A 20,455-nucleotide genomic window follows, 5' to 3' on the forward strand; every position below is an offset into this window, starting at 1 on the left:
AAGTTATACTGCAATCCCGAATACCTTTACCTGGGCTCAAAAGAAAGCTCTGCTGAACTAATAGGAATATTAAAAAAAAAAAAAGTACAGTATTACACTGACTACCCAATCCCAGTTTTTAAAGATGTCATGCATTTTGAGAAATGATGAGGAAAAATACCTCAGAAGATCCTTGGTTAACTTTTATTTATATCTAGCACTCTAATTTTCATTGGATTTAAATTTTAGATACCATGGACAACATTGGAACAACTGTATATTTTTTAAAAAAATATTTTTTCAATCATATGTATAGTGTACAACATTTACAGATTCGTTTTCAGGAAAGAAATGGAAAACAGGGTTCTAATAACATCCATTTCAGAGTAAACCCATTAAAACTTCTATGTACATCCTATGACACCATGATCTTTTTCTTTCTTTTTTTCTTTTTTTCTTTTTTGCAGAGAAACAAGGTAAGATGAGCAGACTGGAAACAGAAGCTGGAACAGCTAAACTGAAGGTGTTCTCTTTGTCCTGCAGTGACCCCTACTGACAAGTCTGGGGATGTCTCAGTAAATATATTATATATAGAAATTACAATTTTCGAAGAGTGAGTTCCTATAACCCTGTTGATGATGATCAATGGGAATTAGGTAGACAGTCAGTTTTAACATTTGAGAGAGCGAGAGAGAGAGAGAGACCCTTAAATTAAAAGGAAAGAAGAAGATCTTGAACTCTTCTGTGTAGCTCTCTGAATGCTGTTCTCTTTGGAAGCTATCTGTTTTATCTGTTTTACTGTAGGTTTTTATTGTATTTGTTTTTATTGTGAAACTGAAAAGCAGTATATAAATGTTTCAAAATAAAAATAAGAAATAAATCGGTTGTATCTCTCTAACCTTCATGATCAGTAAGGATTTTAAATTCATCCACAAATGTTGGTAACAACTAAAGAATTCCTACCCTTCCCTTCAAAATAAATAGCAACGTACACTTTAAAACCAAAAGGAAATATCCAAAATGAGGGTTAACTCTTGGCACATCTAATGCTTCTCAAGAAACTGAAAAGGCCATAATCCAGCACTGGCTACCCACTGAAACCTCAGCAATTCAAGTCTCTTGGATTGGGGTAAAATGGGAAAGCAGGGAATAGACAGTAAAGAGAATGGTGAGGTAGGCATTGGGGGTGCCTTGATGGAAGGGGAAAATGGGAAAGTGTGGCCCAAATCCTTCCTCAAAAATATGGAACTGACATTCACACTAGGAAAGACAGCCATGTAATCCATCTACAATTTCCATCAAGTTTTGAATTGGAAAATCTATACTTATTAGAGGGCTGTGTCAAAATACTAGGGAGAATTACTGTGTTAATATCCATGGTGTGTGTGGCAGCTTCCAACCCTGGGGAGAAACAGCCTTCAACCCTGGGGATTATTTGTATGAGACACAAAAAAAGGACAAAATGTATGTCCATGCTGTGGGGACATGAAAAGGGCCAGCAACTTTGCATTCCTGAAGCAAGCAACAATCCTCATTTCCCTCTTTTCTTCAGTACCATGAGTAATGAATCTATGCACACAATGCAAAAGAACAGGAAGCATATCCAGTTAGTACTTCCAGCACTATGGGGGCATCTTCCTTCTTTCCATTGCAGAGAGGTCAGTTTTTCCTTAGTGTTGCTATGTATCTTGCCCAATCTGTGAGAACATATTCTTGCTCACCTTATGATCTCAATTTTGTTGAGACTGCTCAGTAACAGAAGAAATTGGGACCAAAGGAAGGGGAGAACAGTGGAATAAAGTGGCTGCAAACAGCTTCTTCTTCTTCTTTTAAGAGTCCATATGGAGCTTCTCTGAAGCCTTACAAATATTTTTAGGGAAATCTGCATTCACTTCCTTTAAGAGAAGCAAAAAAGCCAGAAGAAACTTACCAAGAGAGAGAATGTTCCAAAATAAATGATCCACTTCTAACTGGACTGATTTCGTTGTGACATGAACTTGTTTTTAAAATGTACGGCCTAGGTCCAATTCTCCTGATGCATGAGGTGACAGCTACCAGGTTCTCCTGTGTTCAACAGGCATGATTCATAAAGGCCTTCTATTCATTCAAACAATCTGTAACCTTTGATGTCACTGAAGGGGCATGGAGCAATAGAGGGTCATGGGGACTTGACTTTGCACCCACCCTTTCCCATTCATCAGAAATTCATCCAGGCCATGGGAACTTTTTTAAAAATTTCATTTACAATACATGGGCCTCAGAGCACCAAATGTCATGGGAAATTTAATAAAAACCGTAATCCTCCTCAGCTGCTATTGAAACACTCGGGCAAAGTATTCTTTCTGTAGAAATTCTTCATGGAGCTATTTAGCTAGAGCTTCTCTTCCAGATTGTTCAATTAAAAAAATATTTCTTTTTCAAACTGAAATACTTTTAGAGCAAAATATTTTTTCAACTATTTTGAAGTGATAATAAAAACTATTCAAATATTTTGTTTATTAAAAACTAAAAATACATAGGGTGTTGTGCATTTTTCTTGCACATTCACTAGTGTTGTATGATGAATCTTAGTTTATAAGACAAAGGGTGGTTTCTATAAGCTTTGCAATACTTTACAGCATTAAATAACACCTGAGTAATTTTCACAGTGTTCATCTTTTGCTATTATTCATGATGGCCTTCTCACAACACAGAGATTCTGTCAACATTTCAACACACATTATCAACAACCTTCATTATAGAATGCTTATTTGACAGGCTGCTTGTCATTTCTCCCCAAAACCACTTCTGGCCCCTGTCTTGCTGCCCTCTTCAAGCCAAAATTTGTCAGAATCAGTTAGATTTCTCATCTCCTCTCCTGTTTTAAAAATCCAAATTGAATCCTGTGTTACAAATCAAAAATATATATCTATATATATTGGTGAAAACCAAGAAGTAGGGAAAAAACAGGAACAACTACTGATTGACTATTAGTAGCAATAAATGAATACATTCCCTCTTGAGCTTTTGAGAGAGTAGCTAGTGTTTTCAATATGTGGTTTTTGTACCAAAGCAATGTGGCATTCCAAAGAAATATCTCATTATTTTATTTGTGACAGCCCAAAAGATAGTGGTGTTTTGGTTGGAGTTTGACATAAAGTCTATTTTGAATGCAAGTCTATAAGGAGAATAGATGTGCCCCTGATTCTTTTCGCCTGCACACAGTGAGGTAAAAAGGTAGTACAGTAACTGGATCAATGACATATTAACCTTGTATTATTTGCTAGCCTTGCATGCTCATATTTTAGAACAAGCAATTATATCAGGATAGAATTTTTAAAGGAATCATACCTCTTGCATTTTTCCAGCATTCTCACTCAGTAGGGAGAAAACATCTGAAATGATTGCATGTAAGAACAAAATAAAGAGATATTTATATCTCTAGCTGTTCAGGTTGAGTCTCCCTTATCCAAAATGTTTTGGAACCAGGGGTGTTTGGGGTTTTTATTTATTTATTTATTTATTTTTAGAATACCTGTATTTACATATACATACATAACAAGATATCTTGGAGATGGGACCCAAGTTTAAACACAAAATTCATTTATGTTTCACATACACCTGATATTCATAGCCTGAATGCAATTTTCTACAATATCCTTAATAATTTGGGGCATGAAATAAAGTTTGTGTATAATGAACCATCAGAAAGCAAAGGTGTCACTATCTCAGCCACCCATAAAAAAATTGATCTTTGGAATATTTTTGAATTTCAGATAATGGAGGATCAGCCTATACCTAATACAAAGCTCTCTCTGTTAATTGACAATTCTGGAAAGTACATCTTGCTGAAGAAATTGTCATTTCAAGAATCATTCAGAATTCATTTTGATTCTCAGTATGTCAAAACCCTTTCTCACTGAGGATATCAAGATTTTCCCATTTTGCCACAATTCAAGATTTTGTGTGAAAATTTTATTTGTGCAAAAAATGACATTTTCACAGAAAACAATATATATTTTTCTACATAAAAATGTTCTTTTTCTGCAACAACAATTTTAATGCAAAATCCACATTTTTAACAGAAAGGTAAGTTTCTTGTGCAAACAGATTTTTCACAATAAAGTCCTAAAGTAAGAAAGCTTTCAGTATAAACCAAAAAACCCCTGTAATCACATCCATTTGAAAGAAAACTTTTAAAAGTATTCATTCCTGCATGCATAAACAAAATAATTGCAGATTTACATCCCTACCTGTACCTAAATCATCTTCCTGTTAACCAAGAATCCTTGAAGGCACATCCTGCTGAAGAAAATGTGATTTCAGAATCATTTTTTAAAATGTTACATATGAAAAACTTATATGCATCCAAAGGGAAATTAGCTAGGCAATAGGAATTTCATTTTAAATAATGAGTTAGTCTGGGAAGATTTGGGAAATAAGACACCAAGATTTCAACATTTTGATTTTCTAGAACTTACCCTTTTGCACATGTTACCTCTTTAAACTAGAGGTTTTCTTTTGGATGCATGAACTACTCTTATAAATCTTGCATGCTACTGCCATGATCCCATTAGGAGCATAACCCTAAGCAAGTAACATGAACCAAGACCTGGACCAACTTAGACCTCTTAAATATCATGGGAACTAATTGACTATCCAGACGATATCCTATTTTTGAGCTAATGCCACTGTATGCAGTAGGATAATTTGGAGAGCCAGACATCACATAATTCTGACACAGCCAACCAAAACATTTCCCAAATGCAGAGGTGCCTGGCTCAGAACCCCATGAAATGGCTTGATTAATTGTCCAACCTCCATGTGTAGAGGGGGGAATGAGACCAACACTTACCATGCAGATCAAAAGTTTGTTTTACATACATTGTTATAATAACAAAATGTCAAAGCATTCTTGAATTGACAAAATATTTAATAATTCTGCCCTGTTCTCTAACTTAGTACATCATTGTGGTCGATTGTATTAGAGGTTGAAGAAGACAAAGGTTTCAGGGTCATTTCTCAAGCCAACAGATGCCAAGACTGCATGTAAAAAATGTTGAGATAACTGTGAAGGATCTGCATGGCCTAGTCTAGATATGCAGCAGAAAAAGGATCTGTATAGCATAGTCTAGATATGTTATTATCTAGCAGAAAGAGTTATTATGAGTTTAAAATGGGTAAACCAACAGAAATATTTCAGACTGGAGAAATTTCATTTTGTTTTTATTACTGCCTCATATAGAAAGCATATTGACATACAGTAAATAAGGACACCAGGAGGAAAGTTTTCACATGAGCCCTGTCTACGTAGGCCAGGATACTTCCCCCATTACCTGGGCTCTGTACCCACACTTCCACCATTGTTTACATGGGGTGAGCCACCTGGCACATCTGCTGTCATGGTGGCGCACTCACTCCTGAGGTCAGAACAAGATGCCCAGTGATGATCACATGGCCAGACACCTCGCTCTGACTGCCAAACAAGTGATAAAGTCTCCTTACTTAGAAAGTAATGTTGCAATTTGAAATTTACATGACAAGGGAATGGGCTGAGACAGAACATTTCTCCTTGAGGTACTAGAGGCAAGATATTTTGTATGTGGAGAAAACAGGTGATGAAGAAGACATGTTACCATCCTATGATTTCTTGTAGTGTGAGTGTGTAATCCCCCCTATGGCACCATAAAACATTTGAGTCTATATGTAAACTTTCTTACAGTTAATATGGCAAGCCACCCTAAGATAAAATGTGCTTTCTAAAATTGTCTTAGAAATCTGTAGTCTGCATAATAAATAGATCCCCATTACTTTGTTGCTCCAGCTAATGCCATAATTTACAAGTTTAACAATTTAAGTAACAATATTGAATGCAGCCACAGAGGACAGGCATGACTTTGAGATTAAATGCCAGAGGAATTAACTGGTAGGCCATAAATCACAACTAGGAAACATGGTATGCAATCAGCTGTAACAATAATCCACATCCACAGTGCTGGCCAACTTTTGTTCTTAGACACATTGTAATGTGAGGGCAGCCAGTTAGAAAAGCCTGGAAGATTTATTCCATAATCAAAACTCTAGTATTTTCACAAAACTTTTAATATTTTAATTAAGACGGTTAGAATTGTTGCAGAAATGTCAAGACAATCTCTGACTTTAAAAAAACAAGTTTTAAAAAGCAGCAGTGAAGATCAGGAACATTTATCAGAAAGGTTCATGATTCTGATAAATATTTAAGTGTGTAAGGCAGAGCCATTGAGAACAGTAAATACTTTATAGCTGGCACTTTGTCAAAACTCTAAGTGGTTCTGCCTTAGAATTTTACATCATCATTGAATTTACGGTCATTTGATAAGTGGCACAAGGTAAGAATTACTTCTTTTTAAATCTAAACCAAGCTATAAATCTAACACAAGGGTTCCTCTCATTGTCCGTTACCGTCTGATGACAGTGCCTTTTACCTTCATTGTCTTGACAGAAATATGATATGTAAAACTGTAATGTCACATCAGTCACTGTGATTTAACACCATCCAGCCCAAACCATTTTAATCAATCAAAATTGTCGCTTTTTAGTATAATGATTTTGTGGTGGTTTCCTGGTGTTTAATATGATATGTAAGTCATATCAGTGATTTGATTTACTGTTCTATTCTAAAGTCGAACAGCTCAGAAGGCCATTTTTGCCTCCTTCAGAAACCTTCAGAATCCAGAAATGACTATCACTTAATGTACTAAAAAAGCAAACTAATTGTCCAAGGGTTAATGGGTTATAAAGCAGGAGAAGAAAATAATGCAATTAAAAAAAAAAAACAGAACACTGAAAGAAAACAGAATCCATGAAGCTCTTGTGTAAATGACACTATACTAAGTCTAAAACTTCAGTCCTAACCATGTTTACTCAAACATAAGCTTCAATGAAATCAACAGGACTTACTCTGTATGCTCATGTACAAGTCTAAAAAATTGACCCAAAATACCTGAGTCGACTTATCTGTGGGTTAAAGTACTTTACTTTAACTCTTATGTTTTTACAAAAAAAGGAATCATCTCCTGGTAAAAGGCAAGAGTATAATCTGTCCGGGAAGCACTGACCTAATCCCCCCCCCCCAACATTCATGCCAGCTGGGATTTTGTAAATTCTTTGGCATAGTTTTCCTTTCCTTTATTCTTTAGATGCTTTGTTACATGCCTCTAAGTTTTACCCTCGACTTATGCATGGGTCATATGAAAATCCATAATTTTGGCCCCAAAACCTGCCCTCGACTTATATATGAGGTTGACTTATAGTCAAGTATATACGGTACTTCAAAATAAATATGCATAGAAGTCTGTCTTGATTGTAAGGCTGAGGGTACAGACTGTTAAATTCACTATTGATAAGGCACTCTGGGGGCCTTGGAATCAAATTGCTACAAATCAATGACTAAAATAAATAAATGCCACAGGAAAAGTTAATGTGCTCAGTATCGACACATCAGTAAAAGTAGCATGTTAAGAAAAGTAGTATTTATTCAAATTCTACCACATCAACCAGGCCTGAATCCAGGTCAAAATGGATCTAGATAATCCATCTAGGAAACCTTTGAGTTGTGATGCTACTTCAAGCTCCAATTATGAATAAAACCTTTGAAACTGATTGGAAAAGATCCGGTCGAGTGGGGTTCAGATCTGTGGTTTCACCCACCCCCAACACTATTATCACTGCCACTTTTAGGCATAGTGGAACCCTACCATGCTGCAAATGGGAGTTTATCACTTCTCTGTCTGACCACTTAATCCAGGATGGGGAAGAGTCGGGTACACATATGGCTACTTCTGCAGGTGTCTTGTCCATATCCTTGGGCTGTATAAACTTGAAAGTATCAATTATGACTACATTAGCAGGGCTCACAGCTGTATCTACTGGATCTGTGTTATTTGTGGCAGTGATTCCCAACCTTTTCTGTGCCCTGTATCCCTAGGAAATGTTCAATTAATGTTCGCACCCCCTACAAAAATAATATCACATTTGAAGATGAAGTCTTATTTCTAATTTTTAGCAACAAATTAAACCACATACAATACTGCAGGTGAATAAATGGAACTTAAAAAATAAGCTTGTCATTCACTGAATAAAATGCAAATCTAAATTGAGCAATTACATTCTAATTTATTCAGAAAAAATTGTAAACAGTAAAATTAATCCCAATTGTGAACATAAATTCAGTTACTTCTTGGCTCTTGCTTCTCATTCTTGATTTTGTCAAAAACAGTGAACTTCTTTGCTGACTGCAGGTCTGCCTGTGGATTCAGGCAATTCCTTGATTTTGTTTTGACTGACAATAGAGAACTAATATATATATATATATATATATATATATATATATATATATATACACACACACACACACACACACACACACACACACACACACTGTTTTATTCACATAGGTATCTTTGTCACACCCTGGAGGTGTGGACAGCCTAGGTTGGGAACCTCTGATCTATGGCATCCAGGATCCAAACAATTTTACCTGCCAAGTGTTATGCAATAATAGGCTATTGATGGGTCAACATTATCTTCTCATGGACCAAGTCCTAATAGGACCATGACCATCCTGCCTCCTCAATAATACTGATGAATGACTTTATGCAGGGAGAATGGTTTCAGAGAACTTTTTCTAACCACTATTACTTGTCACAGAATAGGTCTACTTGGAGTTTGTGTTTTCTACCAACATTAGTCTAATAGCAATCCCACATGTTTCATCACCACCAGTTCCATAGATAACTCGGGAATCAGTTTGGCTCTGTGCAGAAGAAACAAACACTCAGAATTAATGGTGTCTATATTGGGGCTAGTTCCTGCTGCCAGAGGTCAATAAGGACTTCAGCAGAATCAACTGCTGAAGCAACAGAAAATCCTTAAGGGTCTTCAGAAAACTGTTCAGATCCATCAGCCTTGGGGGGATGACAGGGTTTCCTGACTCTATAGAAGCTCCATGTCTCAGTGAGTATAAAACCCAGGCAGAACCCTTTCCCCTTATATACCAAGGCATGCCCCCCTCCTCCTCCTCCTCCTCTTCTTCTCCTTCTCCTCCTCCTCTTCTCTCTCTCTCTCTCTCTCTCTCTCTCTCTCTCTCTCTCTGTGCATGTGTATCATATAAGAGCATTCTAATATGCTGATCTGACACTTGGCAGTCTGATGTGTTTCAGTACAGGAAAAGCTTACTCCCTGGACTCAGACTTGCTATCTCAACTTGTAAACAGAGCAATGAAGCCCAGGGTGACATGTTACTGTTCAGTTTCTATGACATCTAAGACATTCAGGCTCTATGACATCAAGTGGAATGGAGCAGGATTCAAAGACTGGTGATTGGCAGCTAAAGGGACTAATGTTCTTCCCAGCAAATATGGCAATCACACAGCAAAGGCAATGCTGGCAGCTACATATTGGTCAGCCCTGGGAGATGTTACCAGTCCAGGCTAGCAAATGTATGGTGTTGTCTTTGATGAATAAACTAACTAAACTGTGGCATAATCTGAGAAAGTAGCCATAATTTGCCATGTATTTATGTGCAGGCAAGTAAGATTAACCAGAATTAAATAAAGCTGACAAACCTATGTAACAGGACATGCTCAGCAGAGAATTTTTAAACTTCCTAGTCAATTCTAATCTGAAGAATGGGTGTTAAAAGGTATAAAGAATACTAACAGATCACTGTCAGAGAGAGGAACTGGAAAAACCACCTCTGAGGCCTCCTTGCTTAAGAAAACTCTATGAAGTTCATGGGGTCACCATACATCTACAGGTGATTTGAAGGCACATGCACATACAAAAGAGATTGCTGCTCACTTAATAGCACTTTCTTATCCCTAACATCAGAAGTGAACCACCATCAGCTCAAATCTAATCTGGTACAGTGATAGACACTAAAACCTTCCACCTGAAAGGTACAGCACTCAGTATCCATGGATAAAGAGTGAATCACTGTAACTTTGAGAAAAGAGGCTACTGACTTCAAGTCCTGGTTGTGAACTTCTTGAAAGCATCCTCACAATAAGAAGCAGGAAGTTTCATTCAGTAAGGCTGTTCTTATATTCTTACTGCAAATTCTCTGCAGCTGGGTTGCAGTCCTACTTTCACATTACTCAAATGAAATCATTTTCTTGCCACTGAACTTATTTAGCATCATTGCCTCCCATGTTTCCCAGCATTATGTAAAAATGTTTGCCTGTGTAACTTGACCCTGATGCCCACATGAACATCACTAGCAGAAATAACACATAAGAGATCAGAAATGCCCTATGTGTCATGGCAACAGCCACATAAACCAGTCCTAAATATCAAGTAGAGATGAGCACCCAACTGAAAGTTCTGCAATTAGACCAGAGATGAGGAAAGTGTGGCCCTCTAGATGTTGTTAGACAATAACAAGTACATCACAGCTAATAGTGAAGAATGGTGAGATCTCCAGTCCAGTAACACCCAAATTATTTACTCTGTATAAAGCCAAAAAAGAGCTAGAAGCAAAGAAATGCAGAACACCTTCCTAAATTATTTTGCTTATCTGTTGAAGTGACCGATATCTGCTAAGGTCAAGATAAGCATCAGAAAGGCATCACCAGCTCCTTTAGTAGGACTGATCAGTCAGCAATAGCTAGAATTGCTGAGCTCCAAATAAAATTGCACCTAACAAAAAAAAAAATCCCATGTAAACTACTTGAGTTCATACAAATCAAAAAGGACAAAGAAGGTTTCACCTACTTAGTCAAGATCAGTGTGATAACCATGACAGTTTTATTGGTTTTCAATGCATCCTTCCTTGATCAAATTGAACTGCTTGAAACAGAACAGAAAACTGTTTGCTTTACATAGGATTATAAGTGTCCAAACTAGTTTTAGGGATTATATTTCTTACTCTTTACTAGTCTGTTTCAACAGCAGTCACAAAGCCATCTTTTTAAAATAAAAATTGATATTTTTTCTTGCCTTTTGGCTTTGTTAAAGATTCCAAAAGACTGAGAAGGAATGCACTGTGTCTTTGAGTCATCAGATACTATTGCATCAACTATGGGCACATTTTGAATGGAAGATTAAAAATTAAATTATTCTTGGGCAGTATGTAGTTATATTTACAAAGGGATTAAATACATCTCAGTCATCTACCATTTAAAAAAACCTTCATAGTTTAAACCTTCTTTTGCATGAGCTAGTGATGTCTACTTGCTACAAAGTGGAAAGTTATTCATGTCTTGTCCAAGTAAAGCAACAGCTATGGAAATATTTATATTTCTCTACTACAGTTCCAAGTTGATTTTGCCAGGCAAGTGGTCTGAAGTCAAAAATTCCATGGTGATCCATGAAGAGTGCCTTCAAAATTATGTTTGATCAGGATTTCTTTTTCTTGGAAAAGTAACAAGAAGTCATTAGCTGACTAGCAGAACATGCTAAATTGTCATGCACAAGCTCAAAAAGTTGAAACGGTAAGCATGTTTAGGATGTTGCAAGACACTGTAGCTAAGAAACATGCCACCACAAAGTCATTACTGACAAACATTTGCCAAATCTATAAAAATGTTAATTTATATTAGACAGTCTCAGCTTGGGGGACATTTAGTGTGAAGACTAAAAATTAGCTATGGGAAACTTTAAATAAGCCTGATACATCAGCTAAACTTTAACTACATCTAAACCAAATTAACAAGGCAAGAGTTGTACCCGGTACTAATATATTACAGAACAGACTAAAGACAGCAAGTAGAAGAAACCCATTAGTGGTCACATACTGCTCCCAACTAAGACCATTCAGACATATCATCAATGAACTACAACCCATTTTGGACAATAATACTACTATCTCAAGGTCTCTTGCTAGCATCTGCCCACACAACTACTTGAGAAATGTCATCACAGGACCTAACCATATCACCCACAATGTTAGAGGTACTTTCACTTGCTCATCCTCTAATTTGATATATGTCATCCTTTGACAACAATGCCCTTCAGCAGTCTACATTGTGCAAACAGGCCAGTCTCTGTGCCCGAGGATAAATGGACATAAATCAGACATTAGGAATGAGGATAAACAAAAAACAGTTGCAGAACATTTCAGTCTTCCTGGATATTCCATCTCAAACCTCAGAACAGGAGTCCCTGAACAAAAAAATCCAGAGGAACACTGGAAAGAGAAAGAGCAGAACTGGAATATATCAACAGACTCCAGTACATCGACAGAAGGTTGAACAGAGACAATGATTTCCTAGCACACTATTATAACACTAGTTAACACTTCAGCCTCATGGATGCTCTCTTAGCCATTTTATCACATCTCATTTCTGGTTCCCAGACAGCATCGCACTACATTACAATAAATCTCCTCACCGTCCATATGCTTACCTACTCATCTTGCTTTAGACAACATCATTCCTCCTGCCTTTGTCCCCAACAGCCATAATTAAAACTAAACTTGTCACTTCGTCATCATACCTACATGTTTTGCATTTCTATTGCTATTCACACATGCAACCAGCACATTTGGAACTACAAATGTCTGTTCCTAGGCACTTCACTCCATTCATCTGATGAAGTAGACTTTAGTCTACAAAAGGTTATACTACCAACCTCTTTCTCTCAGACTCAAAAGTGCTACAAGAGCCCTTTTCATATAAAACAGTAGTTCTCATATTCTGGCATTTCAGATATTTTGGACTTTAGTTCCCAGAAGTCCTAGCCAGTGTGACCAATGTGCCGAAATTCTGGGAGCTGAATTCGGTATTCATCTGTATTCCTATAAAATAGTTGATGGCCTCCATGTAGCATTTGGATCACTGAAACTGATAGCAAGTACCTAGCAAGAAATATACTTGCCATGTACTTGCTAACTGATGGGGATTCAAGTACATTTACAGGTCTGCTAGTTGGGCAGCAAATGACTTGGCTGTTTGAGGAAGTGAAACCACTGAAAGACTTTGGAATAACCAATTGGATCTCCTAAAGCAGAACCTGAAAGAACTGTGAACCTCTGAAATGAAAACAAATAGTGCACTATTGCACTAATCACATATATTCCAATACTGACCTTAAAATAATTAAAAATTGATGCTTTGAGCATAATAGCTGTGCGATCATATTTAAACTTAATAACTTCTTGGAAAGAGGAAACTGATACCGAAAGGTCACAACACACTTTAATTGCATGGCAATCTCTTAACTCTTTCTTCTCAAAGAGAAAAAAGTTTAATTTCTAAAAGACTAAGCCAATAATTACATATTATGAAACTATTTTAATCAATACCTAATTTCTAGAAATTGATTAGTACTTAGACATTTAAAAACATACCCTATGGCAACAATGATATATTTATCAGACTAGCCTTCTCCCCTTACTGCCTCTAGTAAGTATTAACAATATTGATCAGAAGCATGTGACCAAAAGGTCAAAATATTGGAATGATTATAATTTTGAACTATAATCATTTAGTTATTTCAACAATGTTGTTATTTCTAAAGAATAATTCCTTCTTTAGAGTTGTTTGTCTTAGTGAAACACCACAAAAGATATCAGAGGCAGTGATTTATTAAAGATAACAAAAGTAAAGAAAAAGAAAAAATTATTTGAGAAGATCTGAAATATAAAATTTGAACAAAAGTGATGTGAGTCTGAGAGGAAATCTCTCCACAACTGAACATGAGCCATGTCCACACTTGTGACTGGACCAGTCTCAAGCATAGATGCTCTTTGTATAAATGAGAATCTTTAGAATGACACATATACCAATCAGTGATATATGGTCAGAAAATGTTAGGAATTGGTTATTATGTTGACAGTAAATTGCTTTGCAGCTGATAATTTTTTTAAAAAGTACATTCAAACCATCCAAGTTAAACTTTAAGAATCAAATTACTCAGTTACTAAAAGGTCTTTTTATTGTTTTGGTTACATGGGTAATTTGGAGCTGCTTTCACATGACCCAACACAAATAGTGTTAGGTACTCCTGTTTGATATTTTGTTTTTCACACACAACATTTCCCTATAAGGAGAGCATTTTCAATTAAATTATATGTCATAGTTTATATGTTTCTAGTTTATAAGGCACCGTTTGTCTAAATGTTATATTCTACCTTTCTGCTTAGCCAAAAACAAAACCACTGAGGTGTTGTAAAAGACCATTTTTTGTGAGTTTCTGGTAGATTTGAGCTAGAACCCTGTTGATTAATTCACCCACTGAATGAATTCTTGAAGGGGGTTTACTCCACTAAATTTTTAGTGTAGGCTTCTGTTTCCCAGATGGCCTTTGGATTCAGGTTTAATTAATGCTTGCAAGTACAAGTAGGGATGCCCAGATCTCAGGGCCTAGAAAGTTCTGAACTTTAAACCCCTTGATTGTCTCAGCTTTCATGAGTGCTACATGTTACAGGTATTTTCATTTATGAAATGTTGGAGTATGTGGGAAAGTCTGCACCCAATGATACTACTTCAAGATGTAGTGGCCTGATCAATTATATGATAAATTGTTGCTCCATAGCAAAACAAACAAACAAATAAACAAAATGAAGAACAAAACCAAAACGCTGCATGGGTAATTGGACATGGGAGACAAGAGTCTTCTTCCTTAATGGCTAGTTTTGTGAATGTATGGAATTTATTTGTGTAAAGAAGCAATCATTCATGACAGCTCTCATCTGTAGTGTAAAGCAGTTGAACCAAAGTACAGAACCAAAGATAGGCCTCTATCAGGCCAGAAAAAAATAATTGTGGATCTAAAGCTATCCATCGATTATAAACCCTGAAATCAAAATCCAATTAAGCGATCCTTACAGCCAAATCTCTCCTCAATCCGGATTGTGTTTTCTTCCACATATGTTTGTTTTTATTTTTTTATAGTTTATGTCTGCATTAGTTAGTATCTTTTTGTAGATCCCACACATCAGGAAACATTTTAGAATTTTGAAATATTATGTCCGTTAAGTCCAAATGGTATCCTTTACTTCCTGCGATTTTTACAATATCCAAAGCTATTCAGTCACAGATTGTCCATTAAATCTCTTACTGTTTAAATTCTTTATTTTCAGCAAATCGTATGGTATAATGTTGTAGAGGTTAAGAAGTCACTTAAGGTTCAATAAAATAGTAACTTACATAAGTCTAAAAAAATTGGTGGCACCCCTGTTCATTTTGCAATGCCTTTACTAAATGCAGTCATGGCTTGCTCTTTGGCTCACTCTGATCCTCTCGATCTGTCATTCTGGCCAAATTCTTGACTGGCTTTCAGATCTCCAAGATATCAGGAATTGAGTCTTTGCCAAGCCCTCTCTGAATCCTCTATGCCAAGAGAATAATTTCCAACCTTTTTTGATACTGCCAAAGGTCTAGTCACTGCATTTATTGATTAGTCACCTCCAGAGACCCTTCAGAGACAACTCTTCAGGGTGCCATAGCCAACTGGAAGTCTGGTTGTTATTCTTGAAGAAAAAGAAGCATGAGGGGATGGAAAAAAATGCTTTGCATATAAAGCAGAATTTGAGGATTCTCCATAGATCAGTAAATTATTGTGATATCAAGAACTGCCATTTGGTAATCTGAGCTATTAAAATAGCAGTGATTGAAGATAATCTCTGTTATATACCATATAAAAAGGAGTGATGCATGAATGTATTGTCTTACTTGTTCATTGGTATTTTGTAATTTATTGATTTAAAAAAAAAAAACCTCGGGTTTCAATCCAGGTAGAAACATTAGATAGCTAATGTTGTCAAGAAAAATATTAGGAATGCCATTTATTTGCGCTGAAATAAATGAGCAATTATGCAGTCCTCTGCTGCATCATTCTCTGTGAAACCATACCAGGCATTCTCAGAAATCACAGTCCTGGTCTGATAAGTACCTACAAGTGCCTAATGATCTTTCCATGGGACAAAGAGTTCTGGTTATTTGCCAATCAGCTTAGAAGTATTGTGACAATGCACCTCATATTGCTGAAGTTATTGTAAATCCCTCTTGTTGGCGCTTTCCTGCCCTCTGCAGTGGTTACCTGAGGCAGAAGGATTATAGAAATTCAGTGACCTCATACAATCCATCCCCATACATTAGATGAACACTTGCTACTGTAATTCTTCTCCTTCAATCTGCCTTGATATGTTCCTTGTATGGTCTTCATATAAAGGTGCATTGCCTAGGGGTTTTTTTTTTTCCTGCCTGTTTTTTTGATACCAGTATCTCCAGATTGGTTCAAAACACTTTGTTATAGAATCCAAATGGGCTAATCCAGTATACTTGAAACATGATCCAAACCCACCCAATTTGCTTTGTCATTGGGGATTCAGCCAAAGTAGTTGCACAACTCCATTTAACACCTTAGTTAGCATTACATCTGAAAAGCAATCTCTACCTACAACTAGTAATTCAACCAGGATGCCCAGCCATGCTCTGATACTTTAAAATATATTCTAGGGAGTTCATATTAAAAGAGATAAGTTCTACTGACTGCTATTCCACATTAGTTCCCACAGAATGTATTTCATATAGGGATGGGGCAGATTAGCAGGCAACGTAGCAGGGTGGATACAACACATTTCATAGACTACATTCAATCCTCAACTCCCACCTCTATGGCCCCCAAAACTCCCCTGGTAAGCCCCCAAATTCCTCAATCCTGTAAAATCCTATTCAATTTTGGGATGATTTTTCACGCCAAAATCAATCAAAATGATCCCAGATTTATGGCAGTTTACTTCTCCTAGCCACCCCCACTGAGCCTTCCAGACCACAAAAGAGTGAGAGAGAGAAAAAGACTCAAAATTGACAAAATGGCATCTAGAAGTGACACAATGTCTACAGTGATCATCTATCATCATGTTTCCCAAACTCTGGTACTCCAATTATTTGCTCCCAGAATTCCTGACTGTTGCCCAAACTGGCTGGGGCTTCTGAGAGTTTAAGTCCAAGACACCTGGAGGACTAAAGTTTGGGAACAACTAGGCTGCTTTGTGTATATTTATTTCTGGCTGGTCTAGGAGGAAGTGATTAGTGTTGCCCCTTAGCTAGTTCCCTCCCCCCCCCCACCAGCTCATGTTGTTAAAAAAATCCTGCAAAGTATCCATGGAGTTCTTTCTGAGTTGGGGCTGTACAAACCACCCCTAAGGGGCAGCCTGCAGCTGCCTCTTTCTTCACCAAATCAGAGTTATGGCAGCCACACACCACAGCCTCAATCTGGTCTTTCCATGGCACAAAAAGGAGCTGCAAAAAAGCAGTTCCTTTCTGTGCCGCAGAAATAGTACGATAGGTACCAGCACTGCAGCATTTCTGCACTCCTTTGGTGCTGCATCATATGGATGCAATGCCAGAGGAGTGCCATGACACTGCCCACCATGTGGTGGGGCGTGTGGTGTCACGCAGCCATGTGGGTGGAGTTGGGCCATGCATTGTGTGGACACCACATCCCCACCCCACCCCCATGGCCGGTCTGTACAGACTATTCCTTTCAGTCAATTAAAGTTGCCAATTTTCTCTTAGTGTTTTCAGTATAGTGCAGTGAGCCACATATGTATAAAGTTGAAATTCTTAAAATCATGTCACCAATCTGTAATAAAAACACTTTGGTATTCCCTGCGAGTTTTATTTGACAAGCACATTTTATAGTATGACAGGTATTTATGTATAAGTTTGTATAAGGTAGAGAAGTACTTTGTTTGAACTTTGTTGCTGTTGTAAAAATGTTTCATTAACCTTTACAGTTAATGTCAATATGGTTTTACTACATTCTGCAAATCCCCCTGGTACTAAGTGAAAATTTTTGAGACTCTTTTATAACATGATGAATAAAGCAGCTAACTTTTGGCTTGTTTAATCCTGCCTTCTAAATCCATTACCACCAACTGTGCTTCATAGAAATATAATTATGCAGTAATTTCTGGTCTTTTCATACTGATCTGCTACTCCACTATCAAAACATCAAGGATTTAGTTGAAGAGTATAGGGGCAACTGCATATTCTCCAGCATTTAACAGATGAAAATCAGGACACATGGCTAAACAGCATCAGTGTGTGTTTAAGATGACAGAAGTTATTAATGAAGAAGAACACACAAGCTAGCAGAAACTACAGCACTTTGTTTTTGCCTGAGACCACTAGGAAGATCAGGAGAACCAGTATAGAACAGTGGTTTGAGTACTGTACTACAACTTTGGGAGACCACTGATCATATCCTTGCTCAGCCATGGAAATCCACTGGGTGAGTCTGGACAAGTCACACTTAACCTCAGAGGAAAGCAATGGCAATCCCCCTCTTAACAAATCTTGCTGAGATTTCTAATAACATGGGTCCGGTCAGACGGGCACTTTGCGGTGACCTCACTGCCAACTAGGGATAGGTGAGGCTAGGCATTTACATGCGCAGCAGCCCTAGTACATGAGGACGCCTCCATCATAGCTTGCTGCCATTCACACGGGCAGTGCGATGATGGCGCGAGCATGGTGCAGCACCCAAACAACACTGGCCGGAAGTGACGCTATCAGGGCATGTGAGTGCACCAATTGCAACCCTTCCAGGAAGTTGTTTTCAGCAGCTTCTTTTAGCTCCCGGGAGGGAGCGCATCCTTGCTGTGCCATTTGGTTGCTGTGACAATGATGCGGGGCAAAGACGGGCAGCACAGAGCCACCCATCCATACAGCCCCATGGTTAACTTAGTAAAGAAGATAGACATTATATCAAATCATTTTTCAGGCTATAATCCCATCATAATGTTCCTGAAAATGGAGCAAACACACTTTAGAAGGAGACTAAATGAATATCTACTTCTGCAGATGAAGATATTACAATGTAAACAAGAACTGAGGAAATTCTTTCAGTTGAACTTAAATAAGAGTATCCTTATTCACAAAATCAAGCATATATATATATATATATATGCAAACTTTGATTTTGTCATTTTATTTAAGGGACACAATTTTACTATCCATTTTATCTAATGGGACTTGAATATCATATTTTGGTATCCACAGGGGGTCCTGGAACCAAACCCCAGCAGATACCAAGATCCCACTGTATTAAATTGTATTATGAGTCCTGTTGTTTTGAATGGGTGAAGGAATGGATATTGCTTAAAGGTGAGAGACATTTGACACTGCTTTAAGATTTAAGATAAGTAAACCAATTTGGTATGATATGTATACCAATTAAGATCTTTGCCTTTCTTAAGAAACGTCTCTCTTGATTTAAACTTCCACCTGTCTTTTCCAAAGTACAAAAAAACATTATTATTATTTTTTTTAAAAACTGCAATTTTTGATCGATTCTTTTATTTTAAAAAACGCTTCTGTCGTGAGGTAGTTAATATTATCTTAGGAAACATTCTCCTTATATTTATACCAAACTCATATAGAAAAGCCTAATACAGTGGTTTTTAAATTCAGCATGTATCTTAACTTTTACATGTTGAATTTAAAAATCACCATATTAGAAAGTCTCTTCTACAAGTTTTTTGTGGGTTTGTTTCAGGCTATGAGACTGTGTTCTAGGAGAGTTCATTCCTGACATTTCTCCAGCAGCTGTGGCTGGCATCTTCAGCTCTTCTACAAGTTTGGTATAAATATAAGCAGAATTTTTTTCACCTGAAATAATCTTAGCCACTTCATCAGAGGAACCTTTTTTCAATATTTAATTTTTTTTAAATATGATTGTAAATTTTAATTTGATTGCAAATTAGATTACTAGTGTTAAAAATATTAAATAAATAATTTAATCCTATTGAGAAAACCTCATTATAGGATTGCCTTAGGGTCATCACAAGTTGAAAATGGTTTAAATAAACACAACAACATCAACAACAACAACAACAACAACAGTGCCACATAATACATTGTTCTGGGCCTCTTCCTTTGTTTCAGTGTTTAACATAAGTATTTGTCAAAAAGATCTATGAGTGTGTAATCGAACTGTAATCTCTATGATGCCTTATCACATAGTCACTGAGTAGTTCTGTAAGTAGTTAGCAGCAGTAACGAAGCTTCTTCAGGAAGTAAAACTGAATAATACAACAGAATACATAGCTGATGTTAATTTCTAAGAAACATAAGGACTGTGGTGTTTACCATTCAAGGCCAAGTGTTCATGACACAAATGGAAGTACTGTAAGTTTGTTTGTTTGTTTGTTTGGTTGGTTGGTTGGTTGGTTGGTTGGTTGGTTGTTTAGTGGCATTTAGTTTCTTTGAATGCAATGGTATTACTTCCAATTAAGCATACATAGGATTGGGCTACATGCCGATATCCCTTTTTTAGGATTAAAAGGCTAAAAGTGGTAAAGGGAGTGTAATAAGTATTTATTAGATCAGGGATAGGTAAAGTGTAGGTTATAGGGTGTGCAGCCCAGTTTATGTACTTCCAAACTCTGCAGGGATCATTTAAAAAAAGACAAGCTGATATAGAAAATCTGTGTAGTTTGCTGTTGAAATTTGGTGGTAAATGAGGAAATTAGGACATGTGAACTAAGATGCATCTAGTGCCAAGGCTG

The 20,455-nt window shown here is 37.0% G+C and overlaps 1 long non-coding RNA gene across 2 annotated transcripts in view; it reads right to left on the reverse strand.

The window, feature by feature from the left end:
* The window catches only part of LOC121921382, a 172,823-nt gene that overhangs the window by 106,958 nt on the left and 45,410 nt on the right, over window positions 1–20,455 (reverse strand). Inside the window, exon 3 of one of the 2 annotated variants that reach the window (XR_006101934.1) lies at window positions 4,218–4,260. The exons of the other annotated variant lie outside the window; for it this stretch is intronic. This is a non-coding gene — a long non-coding RNA (uncharacterized LOC121921382). The remainder of the gene's footprint in view (window positions 1–4,217; window positions 4,261–20,455) is intronic. 2 annotated transcript variants of the gene reach the window in all.

The sequence above is a fragment of the Sceloporus undulatus genome, chromosome 2, assembly GCF_019175285.1.
Source record: "Sceloporus undulatus isolate JIND9_A2432 ecotype Alabama chromosome 2, SceUnd_v1.1, whole genome shotgun sequence".
Taxonomy (NCBI): domain Eukaryota; kingdom Metazoa; phylum Chordata; class Lepidosauria; order Squamata; family Phrynosomatidae; genus Sceloporus; species Sceloporus undulatus.